Source organism: Ptychodera flava, chromosome 2 (assembly GCF_041260155.1).
Source record: "Ptychodera flava strain L36383 chromosome 2, AS_Pfla_20210202, whole genome shotgun sequence".
NCBI lineage: Eukaryota > Metazoa > Hemichordata > Enteropneusta > Ptychoderidae > Ptychodera > Ptychodera flava.
In genome coordinates this window covers 9,990,976-10,000,167 of record NC_091929.1, presented here as the reverse complement: position 1 = coordinate 10,000,167, position 9,192 = coordinate 9,990,976, and the positions used below count along the sequence as shown (strand labels likewise).

General features: G+C 37.9%; 1 protein-coding gene across 3 annotated transcripts in view; it reads left to right on the top strand.

The window, feature by feature from the left end:
- Positions 1-8,926: 8,926 nt before the first annotated feature.
- LOC139114052 (kyphoscoliosis peptidase-like) overlaps positions 8,927-9,192 on the top strand; it is a 40,498-nt gene continuing 40,232 nt past the window's right edge. For all 3 annotated transcript variants that reach the window (XM_070675550.1, XM_070675559.1, XM_070675540.1), the window contains exon 1: positions 8,927-9,131. The gene's annotated coding sequence lies outside the window, so the exon portion shown is untranslated. The remainder of the gene's footprint in view (positions 9,132-9,192) is intronic.

The window sequence follows — 9,192 nt, the reverse complement described above, 5'->3', positions numbered from 1 at the left end:
AAAGTCTTGTAGGTTCGAATTCTGGTGTAGACATGCATTGTTTAGGGCCTTGTAGGTTATGTTAATTTGGGCTTTCGAGGTTTGGCCGAGTTGAAAAAATTTAGTCGTAGGCACATGTGGACAGGAACTGAGCAGATTGGACGTATCGCCGCCGTTGAAAAATAGAGACAAAACATTTTGTACTACTCAAACCTGAAACATAGAAACTACGAAATATGGTTGAGTCAGAAACGCGGGAACCAGTCGCAACGTATCTAAATAGACAATGGCTGTTCCCATTATCTTCTGATAGAATCATCTGGAAGGTTCTGACAGGAACACCGCACATTGAGGAGTTGGTGGTAATAAACACTGCTGAGAAAAATAGTATGACATGGGGAGTGGTGTTTGAATTCACACTAATTCTAAACAGGTTGCTTCAAAATAGCATGGGCGAGCAGAGAAAATGTGTTTCCTTTTTACGAGGTTGCCAGTGGCCAGGGAAAGCAGTTGACAATGGAATGGCGTTGGGAACTTTCAGAACGAATAAAAGTTTATTTTCAGTTCTGCTGTTATTAATAGCAGCGATAGCTGGTATGATTTGAACATTGTCAGAACCGCAGCACAGAAGTCACTGTTACCTCTTCGATGGAACACAACTATTTCAGGTCAAAAGGACAGCCCATACCTAAAATAGACTTGATCGAAAGTAAACGATATGAGCAAAATCAGTTTACAAGGGCGGAGCGAATAAGCTCACGCAGGTACGGTACGCAGAGAAGAATTGACCGTGAACTGAAAATGACAGTTCACTGCCTATATAGTGGGTGGGTTTTTGACAAAACGACAGGCGTTGATGGCCTTGCTGGTAACGCATACGGCAGCTGGCTGAGACCTGCTACCAAGTGCACCATCAACGTCGCGACCCTTGACACATGTCACGTCAGCAAGTACAAGACGTGTAATTAATTTCCCATTGGCAACCACAATATCGTTGAGCTATGATATCAAGCGGCATTAATCTAATAGACAGGTGTTATATCAATGTCAGCTTGAGTGCTGATTAATTTTTGTGTTGGCAAATCCATTGAAAATTGAATTAGTGATGAATTGAATTACTGCAGAAATTCATGTTCATTGTTTTACATATATTCACAGCCTATCACCTCCGAATGCTACAACCGCCTTCCACACCAGTCGGCTTTGTTATTCTAGCAGACAATGCATTTTGCAAAAATATTTCAAATCCAAGAGTAAACCATGCAAGTATCAATGCAGATATCAAAATTCAATAGTCTGCACTATTTTTCACCTGAACTATCTTTGTTGGTTACGAATCCGGATGTGAATAACTTATCGTTTAATGACTGATCTAGAACGATGTGACATATTTTACCTTGACCAAAAACGTATGTGCCTTTTTATGGAGTTTAATATCCAGTGCAAATCTTTATCGAGGTAACTGAAAGTACGTCGAGATATGTGAAGACGCACTCACAAACATAGGCGGCAACTCTGAGGTCAAGAATGTTGCATCATTGTAGTGCAGTGATGTACGTGTATCAGTGAGCCACTGCGTAGGCTATTAAGGTTGTAGAATGAGCTCCAGGGACAAATATACGGACTCTCAAACTTTAAAATGACAATTTAAGACTTAAACTCAGTCTGGTAATGACACTTTGAAGCTCTAGAAGTAAGCAAAGCACCACCGTATTATTTGTTTTTGTTAAAATCAGAATTATTTTCCCGTAAAGCTAAGACACGGATGGTGGCCATACTAAATACAACGTGTCGGCTAATTTATGATAATTCATACATCTAGTACCATAATTGATCGTAACCCCTAATTTTTTTCTTGATATTTGAAAGAGATAGAGTGGTTAAAAGTCTCCTTGAGGAAAGTTTGAGCAAAAGTTTAAAACGTTCTACCTATAGACAGTGCCCCGTTGCTTTTTATGCATTTCATTATCTCTGTTTCCTGAACGCGTTGACTGACAGCTGTTCAAAGTATGGTTTACCAGACCTTTTACGCTGGTATGATAGGAGAAAATAAATGTGGTAACCGTTTGTTGCATTGCCGTAGGATCTCAGTGTAAGCATATCAAGGTATATGGGTAGTAACAATTTTTATCCTCCAATAATCAACAAGGTTGATAGTTTACTTAGTAAAGGCGTTCAACAGAATTATGCTGGTGAACATTCGGCTCCTTCTGCGAGAGATTCGACAAGCTAACAATAATTCGTATCCTATAGTCACTGACCTCAAACTAATGACAGCAAACCCATAAAGCACATGCCATGATAAATGTGCAGTGTTAAAAGGGCAAACCTTTACTGCGTGTTTTTGAGCATAGCACGTCCACAATATGCGGTTCCATACTGAAATACGCTCTCAATGTATCTACCAGGCCGACGACAGACTAAACTTGTCATTTATGTACAAAGTGCTGGTAGTGCCTCTGGAACAAAATTCGCCATGCGATGTATACAGTGACCTTAGTAACTCAATTGAAAACTGATAATTCAAGGACGTTTCCCATGTAATTGTTAGTTTTCTCTTTAAACCTTATAGCATATACCATATCCACGAAGTACGTAGATTTTTATTGTATCCATTATCGTCGTACATCCATCATCTCTCTAAGCATTCAATCCCCTAAGGCAATCTATTTCATGATATTGAAAGAAACAGAAGTTATCGAAAAACAAGAATGAAGGTCGAGCAAAAGCATGAAAATGTTTGCGTTAATTGATAAAGTTATGAAACACCAAACAATGACGAAAACGCTTACTTCCTCCTCGGCTTCCTCAGCGAATATTCCCTGTTGGCTTTCCTTTGACCCTAAGTTAGCAATAAAGTGTATAACAAGGTTAATAACGAATAAAAATTAATTATCCTACAGCTTTAAGTTTAAAATTTTCAAAATAAACCTACATTTTAAAGTTGAACTGAGCAGCTCAATCAGTGAAACGGATAGTAGTATTCATATATAGGACATGATCTTCTTTTTTACGTGAAGAGAGCCCACAAAGTATGAACGACCGCCACACTTCGACAACAGTACTTATTTTGCCCGGTTATAATTTGTGATGTGATGGCATCACAGTCTGGTGTTTATGTTAACGTGTTATAATTGACAGGACCAGATGTTGTTCGTATCTCCTCGACATGTCAAGTGACACTGTTTCGAAATCAGTTGAAGTCACGGAAACGCAAGGACCAAACTTTCATTATTTTAATTTCTTAAATAGAACCCTACTTACTGATGATATTTTACTTGTACTATACCTAAAATATCACTCCTTTTCCGATATTAAAATGACTCAATGATTACAAAAACACGCGAAATCACAGAAAAAACGAAGTGCAAATGTGAGTACCCAATGTACGGCGTGTTTGCAGTTGCACCATGAGGTAATTTTATTATTACATATACTGCAACGTTTTTTCGTGAGCCGCGTGACTCATTTGTCATGAGACTAAACTGGTATTGATATACATCTACATGGGGTATACATCTTTGGTTACGCAGATGGCGAAATGTTGGTTTTGTTTCCACTGTTATGACTATTCATCTCCCAGCAGAGAAGTGATTTACATAGCGGAATGTATTTTAAAATCAGTTATTGCATAACAATGCTTAAATTGTTTTTGTGTCGGAAAGAGGACAAACGTTCATGCCTTTAGTTGAGCGTAGAACATTCTGGATAGCGGATTATAATAAATTTCTCAGTTAAGCAAAGATCGCACCTCGTGTTAGCGCTGTCATATGGCTTGGCTTCAGCTAAGACTTTCCATAAAATAGTGTGTGTTAGTGTTGCTGTTTTTCAGAGTCCAAATAATATGCTTACTGCATGAGTTCGGTGGAATTTCTGAAGGGTAATTGTCGGAATGATGTAATTTGGATTCTCTATTTTAGCGGGTTTAACGAAATGATATATGTTTACAAACAAAAGTAGTCCTAGTTAACTGTGCTCATTAACATATGGTTTGGCATACTGTTTTCGATATCTGCAGAACAAATAACTAAATAGTTACTTTCTACACTTTTTTTCTACCACTGCTAGTTCGTTTGGATTGCCAGAACATGTATAACAGGCATAAGTTCCACACTGCTTCCGTAAACCTTGTAATAGTGTAATATTTTTTTGTTTTTACTGTAATACGCTCTTACTTTTCCCATGGTTACTCCCTTTCCTCGCTCTGCGTGTTTTTCATCTTTCTTTTGGTTAATGTTCTCTAGTGAAAAGGCCAGGCAGCGTGTTATACTGCGAGATATGCGGCCGGCCAGGTGGGTTGACGTCTATGAGGGCGCCCGTGTGTCCGGCCAGGCAGCTCTTGAAGCTGCGGGAGTGCTGTAGAATGTGGTGAGGCCGGATGGGAAAATTTCCACGAGAGAACTTTGTGTCCAAATATAGCGTGTGGTCAACTTTTACAGCGTGTGACGTATCTGTTCTGTGTAACTCAAATGACACGTATGCATCAGTTGGCGTGAAAATTTATCCAGAAAATATGTCCGTATAAGCACGAATGTGCAACTACCGTATACCATTGTGTGAAAAAAATCCTATGAGGGAGCAGTTGTGGTCAAACTGCCGTAAACGAAACTACAAAAGAAAAAAAAAAAGAAAAAGAAAAGAAAAAAAAAAAGGAAAAACTCAAAAACTTGTGTATTGATCATTGCACTGTAATTATTGTGACTATTGGGGAGATGTATCTAGTGAGCTTGAGCAAAATCTGAGACCATTTGTAGTCGATAGGTACCGCCAGGATGTAAAAGACTAAAATGTGGTTTCCTAGAATGAGTCATATGGCATAAACTTAATCTGTTGCAGGAGGCAGAGCTGGAAGTGATGAAGATACCACTGCAAAATCTGGGCTGAAACCTCGTCTTTATTCTTAGTGGGAAGGCAGACGAACAGGCACCCTACACATACACGTCCATCAGCAATGCACCCACGTATCACATCGACTTTACGTCTTTTAAACCGATCATCCATCCATCCATCCACCCATACACTTATCATACACACTAGACATTGCTAAAATGCATACAATACTCTGACCACAATGAGCGGATATCATCTTGGTGTAATTTTGATAACTGGTTAGTTATTAGGATCGCGATTAAATGTTATTTGCATCGCATTCTCGTTTGCTCCCTTCTTCATAGTGGTGTATTATATGAAAAGCATGACCATGCGTTATAAGCTCTTTTAATATATATATATATATATATATATATATATATATATATTAATGCTTCTGGATATCGATTTAGTAACTTGGAATAAGGGTTTTTTTTACTCGTATTACGTTTTGCTGCTGTATCTGCCTAAAATTTGAAACTGTGCGATCTTACTACCGCCAAATTATCGCCTTTGCCCTGAACATATGGCTTAAACAGTCCTTTGCAATTTCTAGCAGCTGAGGTCCTGTCTAGGGGGTCCCTCAAGATGTATTTGTCTACTATCTACCTTTTAACCAGTTTACTCCACATGTATATGTCTGGGAAACTGACTCGGAGCAATTTCCTCTTCCCAGAAAGGAATACTCGTGGGTAACCCTTGAGGGCGCTCCTGGACGGTATCAGAAACCCTTACACATAAAATATATGTTTAGAAGATTTGTGATATAAGTTGAAGTTTTGACTTTCATTTGAGTAATAAACAATAAGGACAATTTCATAATGGTGTTGGTTTTAATGTGTTTATTTGTGTGACTAATTTTTTTACGGATCGGGCGAACGAATAACTTATTGAGGAGTCAATTAACCCCGAGGAGGAGGATTTGAGTCTGGAGCCTCCAAAATCCTCCGCCCATACCTATAACAATAGGCATATCCTTGAGCGATGTGATACGGCTTTAAATAGGCCTAGTTAATTTGCGCTGGCGCTCCTGTGCAATAAAACTGTAGCGTATAAGTAATATGAATGTATTGCTGTTGATAGAAAGGTAATGAATGGATGATTGAAAGAAAACATATCAGTAAATTGGAGAATGAAGTATTTGCAAAGGCGGGTAAATCTACAACCCGAGGTCGAGGGTTAGCTTTGAACATGGGATAAGTCTAAGGTTTATTAGGATTGTTACAATTATATTTGACATCCTAAATCCTTGATAAAAAATCTTCATACCTTAAATGTTTTTTTACAGAGTTATCAAAATGATTTTGAAATCTGGGAATTTTTTGACATTACAGAAGCCAATAAAGTATTGAACATTAATTATTCATTATCGTTATCATGTGTCATGTCTGTTGTGCATGGGTCTCGCTGGATATTAGAACTGTAAATTCGCAACTTCCTATTATGTGCAAACATTTTCTCTTTTCTCACTTTTTTGTACAGAGCTAACAAATCTTTTGTATGAAGTAAAACTGGGTAGGTCTTTTTTACAACGACAGATATAAATGTACCTTTTAGCAATAAGAAATAGGATATTCACAATAGCAGAATGTTTTGTATCATCTAGTATGATCACCATACTTTGAAGTTGATGATTAAGCTATAATGTAGCCGCTCCTTCCCTATAATGGACGAAAGCAAACTTTGCATGACATGATGTACGAGGCTAAGCCGAGTACATTATCGAGGGGAACTTCACTTGATAATGGTTGGATTTCAGTAAGTGAATGAATTCTAATCTCTGGTCGCACGGAAATGAAACCTGCGTTGTCAAACATTTAAAACACATCTAGGTACATAACAATAATGACTCACACAGCATACAGCATACACACTCACTACAGCATGTATAGTAATCATAAACATTACCTTGTAGGGTGAATAAATGAGATAAATACTGTGGTTCTACAATTCTATAATTCTACAGCTGCTAACTGCATTCAAATGAATAAGCAGGTTTATTTTTTCAAGTAGAATCAATGCTTTGGTGGTATCTATTGTTTTCAAAACCATGAGCATACCGTTGTAGACTGTTTGATTAGAGCGAAGATGCATAATTGTTCGCATGGAGCGAAATCAATGAAGAATAGCAAATTGGTCAATCGTTGTACGACAGCAGTGTAAATACACACGTTTATCTCAACTTGCTTTCTATAGTATCAAAGAATATTGTTCCACGTTACAAGACCGTTTCTCACCCAAACTGAAAGGTCGCTTCAGACTAGCAGAGTAGCGAGATGAACGGAGCCCAGAGTCTGAAAATGTGAAACCCGATAAGAAACTTACAAGGAAGATCAAAGTTCACCACTTAAGGTTTGTTACGGTAGTACGCGTCTTGAAAGTGAAAGACTTAAACTTTTGTTAAAACTTTCCCTTCTCAATCCCTGGTTCTCGCATTAGCAAATGTGTCAACAGCCCATTAACAGTTTGTCATTCTTTTGTTTTCCATTGAAAATTTTATCAAGTAAATAATATTTATACTAGATAAATCTGATAATTAAAGGGGGGCTTTAAGGAATTTTTCAACCATTCTCTTTCAAAATCAAAAATCAAAATCGGGGGTCACCGTGCAAATTTTGGTACTTGAGAAACAAATAACTCAAGATAAGTTACCGATATTTAAAATTCAAAATGGCCACCACTCCTGTGTTAACTCCATGGAGAAAAATATTTTTTTTCGATTTTCAAAAAACTAAGCTGGCGAAAAGGTTTTTTACACTAAAACGAAACCCTATAGGTGATAGATCAGAAAAGAATTGTAAAAGTTTGAGAGTCCGAATATGTGTCCCCGAGGCGCAAGCTGCCTTAAGTCTGATCAACAAAGAACTTTGGAATACAGGAGAGAAAAATTTTGTATTTCGATTCATAAATATGTAATAAGGCTAAAGAATGTTGTCCTTTAGTGTTTTAAGTAACAAACAAACGCAAACCAACTTGTTAATCCCAGTCCCACTCGTTCACTTGTAAACAAACACCATTGTATTTTCTTAAAACAAGCTGGCAACTTTTCTCTGTCTTTTACTTCTCCTACAATCGGCTTAAGCTTATTCACTGAGAGTACGTATCTTAGCAAACGCCGCCTTCTTGTGCACCTTTTCATCAACATTGTACGCTTTTTATAATTTGCTGCCCCTAAAAACCTTCTTCTGGGGGCTATGAGGCTTGAAAGTCAAAAGACTTTTCTCCACAGAGGTTCCGCCTTTTTTTGCGTACTATATGGCTATGAAAGGGGTCTGTTCTGTTGACGAATATTACAAAAAAGTGTTATTCATTATTGTTAAATACTTCGCGTGTATGCAGGTGTCGTTCTCCTGGCAATCCACTCGCCAATAAGGAACTGACTTTTGCGGAACACACATGCTTGCGAAATAATAGCAGTTAAGGAAAACTTAAATTAGATATTAGCAGGGGGCGTTTGCAATAGACAGAGGCTTTATAATTTTGCCAAACAGTTCAGCCGAGGAGGTAACACAGTTGCCTAAATCGGGAGAGGTTGTTTTCGTCCATATCAAGCAAATAATCAGTTCCCTTTCCCGTCAATAAAAGATAGATAGATTTTGACAATATTCAAGTTTTTTTCGGCCGTATGCCTGCGTAATGCCGACTATCTATGATGGTTATGCGACTACAATCGTCAACAGAATGAATTTTACGGGCAAGCTCCGTATCTGAATTTAGAGCACCTCAATTTCAATATATATATATATATATATATATATATATATATATATATTATATATATATATATATATATATATATATATATATATATATATATATATATATATATATATATATATATATATATAAACCCAAAAGGATCAAGGAGCGTATTTGAAACGCCTCGCTCACAGCGTGGACGTAAAACCTCCTTGCTCACTAACACTACTTATGGGCTTCCTTTGTCTCAATTCCTTGTTACGTAGGCTACCATCAAGCATACATTCATTGAATCGCGTTGCTAGGTGTTTTGTTTGGGGCTTCGAAGACAACGTGAAGGGGTTGGGGGTTAAAACGCACGCATGCGCACTGACTTAGATTAATATACAATGCAAGGTGTCGATGTCGGAAGTTAAAATCCACAGAATCGGAGTAGATATGAACGTCACGAGACCTCGCCAAGAATGCGTTGGGTTGCCAGACACCCTTCAGAAGTAGTAGAGAACCTTCACAGCTATATGGGACAAACATAAATGTGAAACTGCGATACTCTGAGGCCACGTTGGGGAATAGATTTAGCACAGGTAATTTCACCCATGGAGGTACAAGGGAGAGCCTTCATGTTTCACCACATGCATATTCTTC